This window comes from Ischnura elegans, chromosome 2 (genome assembly GCF_921293095.1).
Source record: "Ischnura elegans chromosome 2, ioIscEleg1.1, whole genome shotgun sequence".
NCBI lineage: Eukaryota > Metazoa > Arthropoda > Insecta > Odonata > Coenagrionidae > Ischnura > Ischnura elegans.
The window spans coordinates 67,517,766-67,538,289 of NC_060247.1; the positions used below are offsets into that span (position 1 = coordinate 67,517,766).

At 38.7% G+C, this 20,524-nt stretch overlaps 1 protein-coding gene across 2 annotated transcripts in view; it reads right to left on the reverse strand.

Moving 5' to 3' along the window:
* Positions 1 to 20,524, reverse strand: part of LOC124153904 (disheveled-associated activator of morphogenesis 1) — a 500,124-nt gene that overhangs the window by 253,623 nt on the left and 225,977 nt on the right. The window lies entirely within an intron of this gene.

Genomic DNA, 20,524 nt, shown 5'->3' on the forward strand with positions numbered 1-20,524 from the left:
AGTTGGTGGAGGTCTTGGCAGCTTATCGAAGGGACCTAGGTTCAAATACTGGGTGACGTCTCGGGACACCTCAAAACTTTTCAGTCGGCAAAAAAATATTCCAATTTACTATACGAACGCTAAAATTACTAAATATTTTGCTTATCTCTGATTGCCTTCCACGTAAAGAAAAATATGGCTAAATTCTATATTAAATGTGTCTTCCAAAATTGTGTGGAATTAATCGTGGAGGAATTCATCACTTTATAGATTCCTTATGACATACTCTAATTTAAGAAAGCACCTTAGCGCGTATTTTCATGGAAAATGGCGTGAAATTCTGCTAACTTCTACCATAGAGTAAGTATATACTTACTCTATGCTTCTACTTCCTTTAATATAGACATTTAGATTTGAAAATGGTGAATTCTGACGGTGAACATCATTGCTTTAACGAGAGGATTTTTACTCCTTTTTTAACAGCGATTTCGCATAAATAATGTTCGATGATACCGTAAAATAAATTTGTATGGACCACGTACATACGGTATTTCAGGCAAGCAAAGTATTAGAAACACAAAAAACATAAATGTTATTAACTTATTATTGTACGATAGTTTATCTTTAGCACCCTATTTCACTGTAATAATAACGGTAACTCTTAGCCTAAAATGGCTCACTTCCTTAAAGTATATTGATGTTCATATCAAGATCACTTCAGATTCGAAGATCAGAGAAGACGAAAGACGATCCATAAGACGAAAAGTGAGGAGAGAATGGTGCTTTTTCATTTTTAAAAGGTCGCGGATGCAATGGGATTCCACAAATGCCGTGGCGGGCTTCGGGAGGGGTACCGCAAGGATTGTTCTTGGGTCCGCCTCGTATTCTATCGAACGTCTTCGTCGACTTTTAGCGCCTCACGTGACGGAGTATCGTCGCGCCGAAGGGGAGGCGGGTGAAAGGGTCGAACACGCCGGAGGCGTCCGGAGATTCCGACGTGTGGTATTACACGCCGTTCCCGTGAAACTATTAAAAGAGAAGCTAACGGCACTCGGAATATGATGTGAATTAAGCTAAAAACACGGACATGATGATAGCGGTACGGGGCTAATACGGTGACGAGGTTCGACCAATTTTGAAAGAAATATCATTGATAACTTCCTCCCATCGCTAACCTACTAACCTAACTCCAACACCATCGAGAATTAGTAAATTAAAACAGTGTTAGTATATGGATATACGGCCGCAATAAAATGTTCGTTAATTTTTTTAATTAGCTATGAACGGTCACGTAATCAGATTCAGGAAATTTCTGTAAAACGGATAAATTCAATAAATATTTGGTATACTCTTTACAGGTCGAAAAGTCTGGAGGATGGTAGAATTATGACTACCTTTTACACCGATTTTATTTTACACGATGATTAACGTTACAGTTTAAACCTAAATATTTAACCATGAATGGATAAATCGAGGATGCAAAACACTTTTATATATGAGAAAAACACTTTTTGAAATCAATTCCACAGCTCTATTCAGCAAATTCGCTACGATTATCGATGTTTTTCTTCCCATAACACCAATACTCAACACTAAATACCAATAGCATAAGAGAGTAATGTTACGACATCCTTCATAGTGAGCATTTCAAAATTAATTTACTATTTTGTCTCAGGAAGATACATGAAATTCCAAAAATTCTACAACAGATTCAAAGTAGATTTAGCTACTAATTATTACTAAAAGCCCTATAAATATTACATTAAATCACTGTTTTTACGACTTTGAAATACAACAATCCTTCCACTTCCCGCCCTTCAATCCCCCTAGCCACGAATAAGAATATATATCGTTCACAGGTAAAATGGGAAATACGGTTGGCAAAATTTATTTCTCAGCTAAAAGCAAATGCATGTCTTAACTTTCATATACTCCACTAAATCGAACACATTACCATTCATTTACATCTATTCATGATATTGCATTACCATACGAGGCAACGGCAATATTTTTACGCATAACAGCAAAACTAATAAGTCCTAGTGTGATCAATATAGTCTCCAAGGCTCGAGGTGAAAATCTTATTGCTCATGCGTGGAGACAAATTTCTGGCAAAAATACAAATGACATTTTGTGGAGCGTATAATTTTTTAGAGGAAGACAGAAAAAATACCCGAGAAAATTCCTTTCCGGGAAAGAGATAAAACCTTGAAAGTTGAAAACGTTCCAGGTTCGTATTAAACGCGAGTAAATACTTGATTATCTTCTAAAGTTTTTTTTGCATTATAAGTTATTGAAAGGAAACTGTCCTCATACTGAAGGCCATCCATAAAGGCGCTATCAATGAAGCAGCATTCCAAAAATCACTCTGACGCTGACAAGGTCGCGTAAAAAATAAGCAAATTTTTATTCGTTGAGTTTATTGAGTTGATTCATACCAGACGCGCAGAAAAGGCTGACTTCTGATGATTCGGTATTCAATCTCCAATAATGCATAGATATACGGGAAGTAAGCATATCTGTATCAACAGCCAAGAACTGGTACCTAAGTGAAACAAGCAGCAACTCCTAAATTTCAGAGCCACGAAAGTTATATTGTTCCATGAAATTACCGCTTCAAATCCAAGGAAAAAGTAAATTTAATGGAATGCAATAAAAAAACCTATATTAGAATATTTTTCTGAAGACATTCCAATGAAGTTAAAATGAATACTACTGGCTAAAACTGGCTTCACCAGAAAATATGATTATGAAAAGATAAATCTATAAACTACGGAGGTCAAGAATTTCAAATGGTCATTCTATCCTCGGGCTATCCCAATTGATATCATATGCAATGTGAACTCCATAAGTCACTCATTTCAAAAGATGGATCGCGAATATGTTCCATATATTTCCGGAAGTGTTCCCAGGAAAAAAAACTACCAAATTGTCAATTATATAACCAATAACTCATCGAAAACACGCATAGTCAAACTTTTAAGTGACTTCCATAATACTAAGTAAAGGAATTTTGAAGATTAAATCGCAACCAAGTCTGAGGCCCTGGTTATACGGTACATTAACACTTACGAGTTAATGTCTAAATGTAGGAACGCGTGAATGAGAGAATATATGCACCGTGTAACCACCCCATTTGTGCGAATGCAAGTACAGTAAATAGAACCTGTTCTTATTTGGTTCATGCAATCGTACATTTTCCGTTCCGGTCCGAGAAAATCGGTCATGCAATTAAAAATCAACACGTGTGGGTTAATGTACCGAGTAACCAGGCCTTAAGGAACGAAAATTCAAAATAATACATCAAATCAGCGCTTTTAATGCAATGAAAGCTGGAATTTTTGTCCTTATCCACACAACCAGGATGAGAGAACTGATTCCAGGTTTTACAGCTGTAGATGCAAGGTTTGAAGGTCTATACATTATTCCCATTAACAATAGACACTTCGAAATGTTCCTCGACGAGGTAAATAAATAAAAACCACAGGTTGGGAAAAAACACAGTACACAAAAAAGATAAAAAACACTCACAGTAAGTACTAAATTTTCGGTGGCGTATTACCACCTTCCTCTGTGTTTTGTGTACTGTGTTTTTGCCCAACCTGTGGTTTTTTAAAAGTTTATTTCCATTAACAACATATACACCCGGAACCTCATTGTATCAGCAGCCAAGCGACCATCGAGCAGCCCCCAATATATGCCTCAGCGACGGCTAACACAGTCAGTTCCATGAAATTACCGCTTCGAGGCAATTAACGTGACGAAGATCGATCTTCATTCGAGTAGGTCCCCGTCTTAACCTTGGACCCTGCAGTCTCCACCACCTCGCCGCTGGGCCATCAAGCCATAGCCCTCACTCATGGCGTCTTCTGCCGTACGGTACATCAGATGATTTCCACGCCGGTTGACCCTCTGGCCCTTCAGCTCACTCGTGCTTTTTTCAGGGAAAACAACAGATGACAAGAAATGACGGAAGAGAAGACACATGCAGGAATCGTCGACTTTGCCCAAAACCTCACATGATGAAAGGTGCCAACTGGCTAACTGTTTCTCAGACCAACGGTTAACGTCATTTGGAACGGCCCCTTCTCGACAGTCCTCTTAAAAACCGTTCAAAAGAGAGGAAATGCATGACCAATAGGAATTTTGCACGAGATCTCAATACCCGGATAAAAAATGAATTACTATTAAGAATTATGGACGTTTCTTAGAAGGTAACAATTACAAATCCGGTAATCCCTTTAGACTCTAACAAGCGTTGCTTTTATAAGCGAAGAAAAAGGTACAATGAGACAGGAATTTAACCTTCTTTTTGAGAAAAAAACTGATGTGAGGTAAATTTCCACCAATTTTCATAAAAATATGACGATTTCGACCAACGAGAAAAATAGGATGTCCCGTACGGCAAAACTTTGTAAGAGACAAGAACAACACCCATTTGGAAGAAACTACGTGCAATAGGTAATTCGTAAAATAAAGCCACGAAAACATACGTAATAATAAAGAGGAAACTTAAGAATGCGATAAAATTAAAAAGATATCGGTTACTATCATAAAAAGAAAAGAAAGTCGGTTGAATTCATTGATGTATTATAATACATTTTTGTTCTTTAGGAGGTAGTTACCTCATGAAATACGCAAATCCTTTTACTGAAGTTTTGCAATATGTATTTGCGGATCTTGAGGGCCAAACTTGTAAGTATTTAACAGCATTATTTTTTTCAAAGAAGCACATACCGTAAGAAAGGAAACACTATCAATAAAAGTGTATAAGAAAACTATAGTGGACCGAAAAGTGGACAAATAAATGTTACGAAACGCAAACAAAAGGATTCGTTTACTTTATTGGTAACCTATCTCCCAAAATAACAACACAATTACATTATTGATATATATGCCAGTAAATATTCATATTAATTTATATATTATATATCCAAAAAAAATTAAAAATCGAATAGCGAGCTGGCGAAGGAACCTTCCTTATGAGGGCACATCACTTCCTCATGACTTAAGTATTTTCTCGTAATATATAATGATGTTCATCATGATACTTTCAGGTTATTAAATAAAACGCTAGTCGGTTTTTTCATGTGAGTAAAGCATAAAACTTATACATCCAAATATATTTTGAGTGAAAGCTTTCAAATTTGAGATATAGGAAAACGCTGGAAAGGTTTTACGCTACATACTCCGAAAAAAATTGGAGATAGTAGTACAATTTTCGAAAAGGTAAGAAATAAGGAAAAAAGATCTATCGAATGGGAAAGATGCGCCCCTGGCATCATTCCTATTCGACCGATAATTTTTCATTATGTATCAAATGATATATAATTATGATATCGATATCATGTCCATGATGTCGAATAAATATTTTACCTAGATATTGAGTAATCTTTCCTTAGGGTGACACTGGAAAATATATTAAGGCAGAGTAAAGGAAAGAGGAGGGCGGAGTGAGTGAGCGGCAGGTATACCACGAGCCAGAAAAAAAACAGGCACGCACGCTTACTCCAACTCTCTCACAAAGCGACACGTAGTACATGCTTGTATACATTTCCTTCGCTGTTTGGGACCCAGATAAAAATGTAGGCAAGAAAGAGGTTTCGCGCGCATAAAAAAAAGCCAAGTCCGCGGACTCACATCCGGAAACGATTTCGTCCAACGGGCCAAACAGGATACCTTGTCCTTGAAAAACTTGAAAGGGACACCCATTTGGAAATAAAGACGTGCAGACGCACACTCCAGGGAAACACCCACGCGAGGGAAAGAGAAAAATACGGGGAACTCGATGGACGAGATCTCGTTCCACCCTTGCTGGATGCCAAAAGGGATATGATGCGCTATCTGGATTACTTTCTGTGTCAATGGAAAACACGACGCGAACAGAACCCAGCACACATAGACGACAGTGGGAATCCGAGGTGCACAGCCATTAATGCGAGTACCTTGAAATTTTCACCGGAATTGGACGCTGTGATGCATAAGTCACTGAGTAACATTTAGGAATAAGTTAAAGGCAATAAACCAAGTGAGAGAATAGCGAAGGGTATTCATCAAAAAAAGAGCTAAGAATTCAGTGGACAAATTCAATACATTGACTACATCCGCTATAATAACATCGAATTTAAAAATTAATACTAAAACTTCATTATCGTGGATATAAAATCAAATTCTGGCACCACTCGAAACGAAATTAACGCTGACGGACATTCACAGCACCAAAATAATTTTCGCACATTACAACCCTAGGGTCAGCACCATTTGATTTTCTCTCCAGAGATCTCAATGCATGTACAATTTCATGCACAGCGATGGAAAAAATTGACACAAACAAGTAATGAGAACATGACGAGGATAAAACTTTGGACACACGGTCGTCTTCAAGTAGTTCTAGAGCTAGCCGCTTTCAGACGCCAATGAGCTTTGCGTAATTTTTTCCGCCACTGTATATTACCGCTCAAAAATGAGCGAGGATTCGAGTTCGATCTATCGAAAATTACTGTCGACGATTTCGATTGATCGAACCATCAAACAGGATTGACATGCGTGAAGGGGATTGGAAATAGGTGGAGTGCAGAATACCTCCTGCGGGGAATGGGAAGGACGTTCGGTGCCAAGCCTTAAAGCCTTAGCGGCTCTCGAAGGTCGGATTTGCGGGCTGTGATTGGGCGGAGAGAATGGCGAATGCTTCTCGGAAGATGACGGAGGGTGTGCGCTATGGAAGGGCGGGAGGGAGAAAATCGCACCCCTCTTATGGATGGATGGAATTCTTTGAATTGATTGATAGACTGACTCGTTGGATGACAACAGCATTGGATTTTTTCTAGAGCCGTATTGAATTAAAAATAAATGGCTTAGACGTCAAAACATGTTATCAAAAATCGACGTGAAATGAATCAACTATCAAGGACACTCAATCCGGATCAAAATATTTTATCCCTCGCCTTTCCTCACAATTCCTTGTGGATTTATCCAAAATACATTTCATAAGGATTATCATGCAATTAAGATAGCTCCGAATGAAGGAGAAACGATTACAACCCGCTGAAGGTCAATTTCATTCAAGCAAAATTCCAATAAATTCCCCATTTATAATTGTGTGATTTTTAAATTATTAAATGACTTATTTAATTTAATACGATTTTAAATTAGTAACCTCACTTGTTTCCCTCGACAGCACACTAGAGTTTTAGAATTTCAACCTATCCCATACTCGAATGGAACTGACCCTAAAGAAAAGAATTTTCTGCAAGCCTACAACTCCTGAGAGTGAAAAAGTAACAAATAAGCAACAGCTCTAAAGATTAACGTCTAACTGTACCAAACTCTGGATAGAACTGACACAAAGCCTAAACAAAATCTGTTTTTTTTTGTGAGAAATTAATTACAGCCACTACGTTACACGCGTTCGGTGAATAAAAATTACTGTCACAAACTATTCCAAAATGGAATTTTCTCTCCACCGATAACTTATGTAATTCATGATATACGGGAGAATTTGGCGGTTGGTATACTGATGGGACGTTAATTATGTACCTTCAGAAAGAAATCAAGGTTCTCAGCAGCTAACCAAGACACGGCCCATGAACAAGGAAAATAAACTAATTCTGCCGGCCTTGAACCGATAGCTTCACGGTGGATGATCCGGGACTATAACTTGGCGGAAATAAGTCAGTGTAGTAGAAAAAACTATAAAAATACTAAAAAAACTGTATTCTTCTATTAAGGAAGGCGCTAAAATCAATTAACTTAATACAATCACTAGAATTTAGTGAGCAAAAACTATTGCCAGGTTGCTAATTATAGTCAATGCGAGAAAACAGAGAGATATGATTGCAATACAGGGTGTACGAATTGAGAATTTCACCAGATAAAATGCAGAATTAGAGATCACCGAGACTTCAATCAAAATTTATATCAATTGATATCAGATGCTCCCTTAAATACTTAAAAATAAACTAGGGATAAAAAAACTAGGGGCTGGTCCGCAATTATGAATCCAATGCGTCTGAATGACGGCCATAACTCTTTACAAAGGAAAGCCACATGTCAGGTGCACCGGTCCTGCTTTAAGGCAGTGAATGAAAACAGGATGGACTTTCTCTACCGATGGATATAAATACAAACGTACCAATGTACGTGATGGGCAGTCCAATATCCATGTGCACAGAAATAACAGATAAAAACATACGCATCGCGCTTTGCAAATGCCACACAACCTTATTAAACTTATAATTACTTTCCATACTCATGAGCTTTCGAATACGATGAGTAATTAGGAGAAATCTTCCATGAAACAACGACAGGCAGTGACATACAATAATTACATTCAGGAGAAGGGGAACGACTTAGAAGGGGAACGACCTTTTCAGGGAGAATGGACTTTCCAGAGAGGAAGCTCCCAAAAAAGGTTCTTTTGTAACTCATCATCATTTAGGTCATCATTTAAGCCAACTATGTATCAAGCAATTTGCTTCAATAACACTACAAAAAATAGGTTATTTGAACGGAATCAATTACATTCTTGGAAAAATAAAATTTTCAAGGCAAATCAATCATCGAATTCATAAGTTTTCATTGTTATTCCTCCCGAGTAAAAATACTCGATTGCAAACATTTGAAATAAATGGATCGCTCTTATTTCATCACCACGCGGCGTACATTTATGAAAAAACCGTCAAAAAGCGAGCGAATTGACAACACAAATCAGGTTTCTACGGTATTGACTCGGGCCTCCTCTTAAGTAGCCATCTTGGTAAAGTACGACGTGATGAGGTATAGGTGAAGGATGGACAACGGACAGAGAAGTTCAGAATAGTGGAAGGAGGGCGGGTCAGTTTGTCCGGGCCCTCCCACCCACCCTCCAGATGGCAGGAGACGGCGGGGAAGAGGTCAGCGGCCGGGGGCAGAAGGGAGGCGTGTGGGACACGTAGCCGTAGTCCATCGGGAGTCACGACCCATGCCGCCCCGCCATGCGTACTCCAAGAAGAGCACGCGACACCATTCCGAATGCAGGGCTCTCCCTCCACCATCCACGCCTCCAACCCACGGCCAGAGATGAGCTCCTCATTGTTCTTAGGGAGTTAAAAGGGGTTGGTTTATCTGCCGACGACGCCGCGTAGGGGTCGAGGATCATAAGCGTGTTCCGAATGCCTAAGAGATGGACAAGCGTGTCTTTTATGTTTACCTTACTATTCGCCCCGAGAATATGACCAATGTCGTCGACTTACCAGCCAGTTTTACCAAGAACTCGACAGGTATGGAAGCAATGCCGTGCTTGTTTATTTGGCAGCGTATGAATATCGAGGCGATCCTTCCCCAGTTCTGGATTAGAGGTGCGTCGATAGTAAAAATTGTTTCTACGACGCGAGCTGGACACTGTCGGAATAGCTATTGAAATAAATTATCAGGAAAACCAACTCTATACTGTACGATAAAATAAAAATAAAATTATATGGTAATTAATATAAAACAATTGATTAAGAACATAAAAAATTATTGTTTAACACAGCAGATGAACTTTGTAAAAATTGGCACCCGCTGACAAGTCCAAACAGACTTAGCAGAATTAAAATTGTGAGTATTATTTACAAAATATACATTATTTATTATATAATAAATTCTTTTTTGTGCATAAAATTCATAAATGTTTATAAAGTACGTTATATGGTGTTTATCATGAATTGCTTGATATTAAATTTCAAGTGTCAATAAATTTCATTATTATTAAATATCGAGTATGCATCCTACTAATGAGTACATTAGAGGTGATCTTGAATATTTTATTCAGCATACAAATCATCGGCGCCGCTGCGTGGGCTACTGTTCGGCGTCGCCGGCGCACATCTCCATCTCAGACTATTCTACGACGAGGAAATTACTTCTCGGTCACGCTACCCTCGCGGACGACGAGGAGTTTTTATGTCCGTCTCGGAGCGAAGTACTTCACATTTTTAAGTTCTCACTACCTATGTTATCTATCACGAGAATCACTGACGCGACAGATTTCTTTCCCTTTAAAAGCGTGCAATGGTCTTCAACGGATCGATTTAATTTGCTTCATTAGAAGTTATTTTTTTCAATCGATATCAATGACTTTGACACCCGAATGTTAGAAATAAAGAACGAGAAAGCCATTCACCGAGTACAGTCAGAGGCCACAAACTTAGAGAGCTGGTCATATTTTTTTACAAAATCAGATAAAATTTTAAGTTTAACTAGACGATACACACGTATACTATTGATACATTGGTAAAATACTTCAGTGGAATATAAAAATTGATCCACCTTACCACTGGAGAGAAGAGCTGTGGCCCACTCAGAAAAAACAATGAAAACATCAAAATTCCCAAGTTATACAGGATAATTATCCTTTCAAAACGAGAAAAATACAAATGAAGAAAAATATCCAAATCCTTGAGAAATATCTCGTCGACTCAAACAAAACACTACATCCGTAGGTTTTTACAGTACGTAAAATACAGATTTAAAACAAATATTATAACGGACAGCTATATCTTTACCACACAATTATAAGTGATTGAATGGTCAATTCAAAAGTTGGGTCCAAACTAATAAGACTTTGGCTTTGTTTTACTTCACAAGTACCAGCAAGCTGTTACTGAGCAACTGGTAAACGTCTTACAACTCCTGATATCGCAGTACGACTCTTCCTGAGAGTTTCAATTGATAAATCGACGATATGAATTGATGATTTTATGCGACTGCATAGAGATAAAATTTCAACCCCACACAAGAATCGGCTGACCTCGAGGAGGTGGCTCGATACAATGGGGATAGCTTTGAGGGGATGCCGCCTTTCAACATCAGAGAAATCTCACTCGCCTGGATTACACAAAGGCGACAACCATTAGCATACATTCGCGAGCTCGAGACTCGTGATGGCAACGATAACATTGCAATACACAAAAATAGCTCTATTCGGTGTGCTAATGCACCAGAGAAATAAAATTCCGATATTCATGACCTGGGAAATACTTTGAAGATCACAGAAATCAACAGAAGTAAACACGAAATTAAAAAATGCCCAGCATGATTCACAGAATTTTACTATTACAGGGGGCACTGAAATAAATAGATACGACACATTATCATGACATAAGAAGAGACTATTCAATGTCATGTAACACGATGTGAGATTTCTTTCGCTTAAGTGGCACACATCAAAAGCTAAGAACTAAATCGATGAACCATGCAATGTAAGCTGAAATAAACGTCCCCCATAATGCCCACACTTAAATATCCAAGGGATACAAAAATTTTAATACCTAAAAACATGATCTCTGGCTCTTTTTAATCAGAGATGGCAATCGAAATTAAACAAAAGTCGAAACCGGTAAAATTTTAATAGTTTCGTTCCCGGGAGCGAAATGCGGAAACGAAACGAAATGGATTTTAATCCGGGGACTTTAACTCACGGTCGAATGAAATTGGAGACAAAACTGCTTCTGGGACGAAATGAAACGCAGACAATGTTTCGCACCGGAGGGACCATGTGATTCACCTTCGAACAGTTTAGTTTCGAACCATACACCGAGTACGAAGTATGGTTGAATGAAGTAGAAGTTCGGCCTACCACCATTAGATACATGGGGCACTCATATTATTACCACAAACAGGAGAACGGTGAACTCATACTAGCTATTCGATTTTTAAGCTCAATCTTTTAACCTCTCTACCCGTATGTCGAACGCAATGGGTGGAAACTATTCCCTCTTATCCCCCTCCTCTCAACTTCTGGGATGGAAACTGAACTGTGAGCAGCGGAGTTTCGCTAAATTTAGTTTCGTTCCCGGCTGTAAAGTTTCCTCTGGGGTTGAATCTACACTCATTGGAGATTTTAATTTCGCGCGGGAACGAAACTAAACCTAGGCCTGTATTTTCGTTTCTCTCCGGTTTGAAACGAAAATTTTAGTTTCACATGCCATCCCTGTTTTGCCATCCATGGATACTCGCAGAAATATTGGAGGATTCAACAAGTGCTAAAGAACCAAAGTGGTTGAAACCCTTGTCCAAGAATACTAGTCTTTATAAAATAGCCGCTGAGCTATTTTTTTAGAACAGTGGGGATATTTCGCGCACAGCCTGGAATGGTGGACCGCTTGGAGAGAGTGGAAGGCTAGTGGAAAATGCATTGCGCTGAGGGTACCGAGTTCATACTTTCAACATAAAACAATTGAAAAATAAAATGGAGATTGCCTTCAACGAGTAATTCCAATAATCTAAACAATTAATGGAAGACACATGTGTAATGTTACAGGAAGCATATGCATCGTAATTTCCACATAATCTATTACAGCATGATAGTTCGACACTAAAAAAGTGCTTTGATACATGTAGTACCTACATTACCTTGACAAAATATAACCAATAGGGCCTTTCGATAAAGAATACATAATTTTTATTTAAATACTATTCAAAGCAAAGCGTATTCCGTGTCCTAATTACCGAAGTTACCCCTGAAATTCTTTCATATGGAAATAAAATAGCACTCGGGAATTCGGTCAAGAGCCGTAACGGCCCAGAAATATCGCCTGTGTGCAGGGACAATCATCCACCGCGATAGATGTTTAAGGAGAGAGAAAACACTTCACCAAAGAATCCAGTCCAACCGGTAAAATAGATTGCGATTGAAATATAGATCGACTTTCTCGGGAGGGAACGATACATGCAGGGAGGAACACAAAAGAACTCACATCCACGAAGTGATTCACATCCACGAAAGCAATTCCGTTTATTGCATTCTCCCAAAACAAAATCTCGGACACGACCGACCGTATATTTCACAGGTTTGAAACCGGCGGCAGTAATGATAAGGGACCGGGGATGGACCATTGGACACCCACGCGCGAGGCGTTGGCAGAGATCGCTATCAAAACTGCGGCAGGAAAAGCAACACCCCCAGCTATATATTTCTCTTCCGACTAGAAAGTTTCAAATTGAAATGACCGAGAGGACTCGAAATGCCCTCAAGTGCCTCCTTCGCACAATGGCAAAAATCATACACACCCAATACATCCGATGATTTCGCCAAGGAAGATACATTTGAAATTGATAATGAAGCCAATAAATAACGGACGGCAGCTACAATAAATGTGTTCACCAGAACCACTGGTCCAGTTTAAAGAACATAAAAATAAAATTACAAGGAGTCCAAAACGCACTGCTGATTATTTCCGCGTGGGGAAAACTAGAATAAGATTCTCGCAAGACGAGGGTGAAGGTAATTAAGTGATATGAAAGAAGATGGGTGTAAGTGACATTAAGGAGTTGGCCTGAAACGCGAAAATTATTTTTTATCAAAATGCTAATAAATTCAGAGCTTTCCAATTTTTATATATAATATAATATTTATATACAATAACTTTTACCCATTAATTTTTAAGCGTTTGTACAAACTATACTTCTTTTATAAGTCTAAGGGCTTTTGAGGCCAAAGGAAGACGTTTTAATAGGTTATATTTAGTGTAAGATATTTTTCCATACAATTTTTTGGCTTAAGACTGCATGCGAAAGCACTAGCACTTGTGTCAAGCATAAAAATTAGAAAAAATTCTAACACAAACTTTGAGAGTGGAAAGTAATATAATTTAATTCAGCACGTGGGACATACCTGGCATCAAAACGTTGTGCCGAAAAAGCAATTGAAATGGAATCGATTGCATACCCCAATCGAAAGGCATCCCCTTTATCTACACATGTGGGAGAAACGCCTACGGTTTAGAATGCATTGGATTAGGGGACATTCAGATATTTTTCAAAATACCAAAAGACGTCAATATGACGTTCTATAGACATCTGCAGAAAATTCTAGAATATCAGTAGACATTTTGAAATCCTTGTTCTGTGTGTTTTGGTCTAAAAGTAGATGAGACCGGCTACTCCACAAGTCCATCACGGCCACCGCTGAGTCTCCATCAAGAGTACCACGTAAGAATATCCTAGAAAAATGATTGCTGCCGATGGAGGTCGACAGTTCTCTTCACGGGGAGAAAGAAATAGATCTTGGAGAAAGGATCTTTCCACAAAGGATAAGTCACCCGCTACAAGGCCGAGCGACCAAATGGTTTCCCCCATGGGGTTTCAAAGGCGAGCACCATCTCTCATTATGGACCGAAAGCTGAATATAAGCGGGACCGAGATTACTTTCCGAGCCGTGGCCTTCGATTAATGAGATACGGGAGAAGCCGGAATGAAGATCAATTAAAACGTGCGCGGTGAAAGCGAACTACCGCTCAAAGTGGACTACAGAATGGAGTGTCAGAGGAGGCAAGAATGAGCCTGATGCCAGCATCACAGTTAAGCCTCAGCCCGCAATGCTGGTCGTGAGAGAGAAAACAAGCCAGATATAGAGTTCACTCATCACAAGTAGCTTATGGAGTCATCAATACATATTACATCTCATCTAATTGTCAAACGTTGGTATAAATTGAAGACAGCACACCAAAATAATTCATCACCCCAACTGTTCCCATGCAATGTACACCTTGTCAGACTTTTCCTCGTCCCCTTCCTTTTCTCGTTCATCCTATCTTTTTCCTTCTCCAAAATCACATCTCAAGATGGTCATTATGTGGTCCAAGACCACGATTATGACCAAGATTATGACCAAGTGGTCATTATCAACATAATCTTACTCTCTTTACCTAGCGTTCACCCTCCTGCATCTCAGAGCGGTGCGCTCGATACAAGATTATTTACAAGGCATTTATTTACACTTACACAGACTATCCTCTCATCTGCTCTTTCCTATTCATAACCGCTTGCCATGCCAGTAGTACTATCTTTCTAACGGCTATGTCCTTTTTCCGATTCCGGACGGCAGAAATAGTTCAATTATTCCACCGGCTATTGTTTAACCCTAAATATCTCAATATTGAGCCTCATTTTCGGATCACGTAATAAATAAAAGAAGAGCCGTTTTTCATTATGGAAAGAGAAAATAAACAGTATTAATTAGTACTCATTAAAATTAACCATTCAACGACGACTCAGATTACGTACGCACCAAATCATTAGGAAACGAAGTAGGTACTTAGTTTCGACGATACAATGTCGTCAGAAGTCATGATTTTTTACGACGTAAAGTAAATATTCACTAGTTAAAATGTAGGTAGCTTTCGCAAGACAGTATTTTCAGTTACCTCAGAGAATTTTCAAAGATAAAAATTAACTTGTCACGTTTTCAATTATAGCGAATAGGCAGGTGAGCTGGCAGTTAACTAAATGTTGATGCTACCACCAGTTCTTAGAACCGATTAATAAGTCGATTAGAGCGATAACAATGAGCCGTAGAAACCTACGTCTTCACTAATAGCTACTCCATGCAAAACCTAAAGCTGATATAATATGCCTACACTAGAATAAAGACAATTACAATAACATTAAAATAAAATCTACATTGGAATGGAAAATCGAGATTGGAAACCATAATAATAAGGTACAAATTCCTCTTGCTACACTTACGTCGACGCTCGCGACTGATTCCGAAGATAACAACGTGTGCATATTGAAATGGAAACCTAATAAAAAGCAGGCACAGGTTTTCAATTACTCATGAGGCGCAAGACAGCTTCGGGGGTGAAATAAGAAAGGAATTCGCCGAACCCCTAGCACACAACCCCTGGGGGCTGCCGAAGACAATGAATCGAGAAAGCAATATAGAAAACACGTTCTCGGGGTCACTCAACACGACTGGACAAGGGATGAATAATTCCTTCGATGGCCGCTCCCTAAATGACATCGCTATAGAGCACCGAGGCTGGAATATTTAAAACCTCAATACGGCTTCCACTCACCCTCTCTCTTTCTATACCTCGACCGCGTAACTGATACCACACTCAACCTGAAAGACGCAACCACGAATATTACAAAAGAGGATCCTCAAGTGTTCCTCCAAATGTATTCCCACGCACAGCGTATTTAAATGGGCTTTAAAAAAAGTCGCCACTCGCGTCGCCAACGTACAAATTGATCCTAGTTTCGCGGGAAAATAAGGTATAATTAGGGGTGTTAATAAAAATTTATATTCATAATGATGTGATCTAACAAATTCATAAAAGTTTAATGATGTACCTCGCAATCATTAACAAATGTACGGCAAAATATTGGAAAAAAATTGGATCGCATTGTACTAATCACAGCGCCACGGACATTTTTGTAAACATATTAAAATGCGACCGAAACGGCAACAGAAATCACCGTTCTATGGGATGAAATTCTGCCTCCTCTATTCAGACTCCTTGGACGCAACTCTGAAATCCTTAAGGGCACGACGTATACCAGGAGTGCTTAACCCTTTTTTACCCAGTGTTGCTTATGAGTAACATGAAGAAACATCATTTGAAGATGTGTGCACAGGGAATTCTCAGCTCATAAAAGATATATATGAATTCATAATCATTTTACGTAGCGAAATGAAATGGTTGAATATAAAGCTTCTATTATAATTGTGATTTACCTGAAAATGTACACATTTGCTCAATGAAAAATCTTCAAGTTTGGCTCTCCTAGAAATAACGCTGGGTTAACTTCATCGAAAAGCAAGTGTGGTATGCGTCACAATATGCTGAAAATTCTTAATATTATTTGATTAGCATACTGCTAATTCTATCCTTATATTCAATTAATATGGAGAGTTTCACAGCCTACTGGATAGAGCGCTTGGCTACAGACCAATAAGTTACGGGTTCGAATCCTGGGTAGGCGAAGGGGATTGAGTGAATAAGTTTGGGGTCAGTTCTAACCTCACCCAACTTTCCGGTTGAATCACTGAGTATTTTAAATAATCAATTAGTTATAATGTATCTTCAGCGATCTTCATTTGGGTAAATCTGCGTCACTGTTTATAATGTATATACCAACAATTCTGTCACTGATGCTCTGCCGCAGACTTTCTCAGGGCAATGAAATCTCCTATCGACGTCTCCTATCCGCACCAACCATCGGAATAAAAGATCTGAGAGACAATATGTAAGAATCAAAAGCTCGGTCCTGATGCACTTGTTCAAAATTTAATTTGTGGAATATTCCATTCGACTCTTCAACCTCAAACTAATGCATGCTAATGTAAGCATATAAATTTAAATTTAATTTGTGGAATATTTATATTAAATGTTTAACCTCGCGTATTGTAAATATTATGTCTGCAAATGTATGTATGTAAATTCTAGTGATTAATGTAAAACGACCATGTGTGTATTCAGTGTGTCCTCCCTCAGCTGATGGAATGCAGCGACACCCCAAAAGCGGGCGTCCTTGTCACGCCGAAGAAGAGGGTCGCGCCTGGCTCATTCGCAATGAGTGAGCGCTACAACTATCGGTGGCGCCATCGACCGCCGCGTCACCAAACTGGGCAAAACTCCTTCGAGAAGGTAAATCACGAACGGCCGCGATGCGAAAAACGAGAGAGATGAGGTGAATGGACATGGACGAAAGAGGCTATACATTTCGAATAGCAAGTTCCCGAATCCGTTTTCCCTTCTCCCACGGCCGTTCTCGTTACTCCTCAACGAAATGATGCGATTCCCCCAATTCACAGATGATCACTGAAGGTAGCATTATATTCCACAGCAAAATTTATTTCTAAGACGCGAAATCGTTAATGATATAAAATTTTCAATTTTAAAGCATGCATAAGTTCAAGTAGATGCCATTTTCTCAATGACAAGAGATTCCAACGACCTAAGAACTTATAATACAATTCATACATCACTAATGAATAATTAATGTTTTCCCCACTTTTTATAAGTCTTAGAAATTTAATAAGTCTATCTTAGTGATCGAAAAAAATTACAATTATATTTTTACTTTTTTAGTTACTTTTAGTAGTTAGAAATTTTTAAATAGATACTTTTGACAATCAAAAATAAAAGTTATCGTTTTCTTTTCCCTCACGAAGATCAAACTAGTGTCAAAGTTATGTTAAAATTATTCATCGCAAATATATCCGCTTGCTTTAATTTTAATTTTTTTTTAAATTTTTTTCTCAAACCACCGGATACAGCTCTTATTGGCCATTTTACACCGGGGTGTTCAACAGATGTAACAAGTAAACGTACACAAACGACCATGCCCTGGACCGGGGAAACCTACCCAGGCGGGACTCGAACCCGCGACCTCTTGTTTGGCAGGCGAGAACGTTACGCCGCCACCGAGGCCGGCAACCTTTACCTTCATTACTGTTATTAATAATCGTTCTTTATTCATCTTTGTAATTTTAATAAACCAAAATGTTACAATGCTTTTTAAAAATTTCCTCATATTCTCTTTCTCCTTTCATATTGAGCATGTTCAGCACTTGATCCTTTACAGGATCATAACGCAGTTGGTGAGAAGTTAACCCTCGCAAAACACTCTAGATGTCGCTTGAAGCATATATATTTTATTTGAATATATATTACACATTTCAAATTTATCTTTACGCTCATTGTAAGAGATTAATGCGCACCGATTTAACGGCAAGAAATCGAGCAGTCGCGTATTACATTTGCTGGTGTATTTCCACTTTAAAAAAACGCTTTTATCACTCGCTATGTGAACAATTATTCTCGAACGATCTACTTTCTTATAATGGCGAACTATTGCTGAGTCCTATAAGAGGCCTTGGTAATTAAAAGTCGTGTTGATGCGTCCGTATAAAATATTTGCTCAACACACAACATGGAAAGTACAGTCTTCGCGAAGAATTAAGCGAAAATGATGGCATAGGCATTGCCAAATCCAGGAAAATTAACCTCAAGCGTGGGCGAGTTCGTATAGTCCACGATGGAGTTATCCTTTCCCTCAAGATATCTACTGACAGATTTTAATTCCTTATTCCCAGACAGATGGAATGAAAGTCATTCTCCGATGATCACTTCCCATATTGCCACAATTTTTTTCATTCACACGATTTCGTTCACGAATCGCATAACATATCGCTTCTGCGTTATAGTTATGCAACGGCCACAGTTCGACGAGATGGTATGGAGAGGTTATTAATGACCAAAATAATAAGTCCTACTGACCAATTTTAATCACCGCTAGCACTTCTGGAAGGGAAAAAGAATAAAGGGGTCGCGCTTATACAGAGCTTCCGCGCGCGTTGCGCATTCCGATAGGCGACCTGGTATGGGAAAAACGTAATTACCTATGGTAATCTCCGAGACGTTCATTCAATTCAAATGCATAACTGTTTCGTATACGTCGTGGGATGCGAAAGCGAGAGCATATTTCCTTCAAGGTGTCCGCCGTCTGCTCACGCAAGAATCGGAGCAGACGACGCCACGTACAGATACCACTGTTACGAAATTGATGAGGGAACGGAAAATGGTGTTCGGCTGCTCCAGGGAAAAATCCTTCCGTGTGAGCCGTCAGATGATTGAAGCCGAGTTCAATTTTTCTGATCCACTTCCAGAAGGACACGCAAGCCTATCATGATACAAGCCGGGGATGCCAAAGGGGAAAATGATAGGGAGCAGGTAACTATTTCACCAGAACATATGCGAATCGATTTAGTCATTTTATCTTCATATTTCTTGAGGCTGACTTATATTTCTAATATTACACCAAAATTATGGAAACTAACATCAGGCAAACAGAAGCACCAGCCTGATTTTAACGATGAATGTCAATTTCAAGTTATTTTCACAGAGGAAATGGCGTTATTTCATTTTTATAATCCTGAATAAGAAAAATAAAAGATAATAATAAAACTCAGTTTTGAATCTTCGAGAAAAATACTTTGAACCGATCAGGTACAAATAATTAACGTATTCCAATACATATGTGGATCATATTTTTTCTATTTAAAAAGACTAATGTAGGCTTAATTATCAGGAATGATTCAATATCCATGAGATATTTTCGCCCCTATATTTATAGGATAATTTAATGGGATATTTATTTCTCGTTATAAATTTCTCAAAAGTAAACTTTTTTGCCTTAAATTAAGTTGAAATTTCATAACTGCCTCGGTATATATATTATTTTACTCATTATTACCGTCTAAAACTCTGTCTAAAGATAACTAACTTTCTACTATAGGGTCCACCATAACATACTAAGTGCATTTCTAGAGCAAGCACCTGACTAAAAAAAAGTAGATAGTTCGTATAGCCGAGTATCGGTAATGAGTAGCGTAGGACAGTGGTACCGGTGGACTGCAACCATTCTACAGTAAGACTTCATCTTGCCTCTACAACAGAGAAATCATAAATGCTAATACCACCTATTCATACCTGCATCATCACGGAAGTTTGGAACAGACTAAACTCTGATTTCAACGGAGAAATCTCATTTTCCATTGTTTAGGATGTTACGTATGGCAATAAAAGGCAGCTGAAGATGAATAATCGCCCTCGGGGACCTCAAAGGCAGGTGACGGAGGCGAGAATCCGTCTTCACCGCAAAAATAACACCGGAAGCAAGCAGGCGCGGCAGAATTCTTCTCAAATATTTCACGAAGTCACTTCAGAGGAGGCCGAAATCGAAAAGCCAGTAAATGGTCCATTAACGGGGAAAAGCGTTGTCTCGGACACAGTAT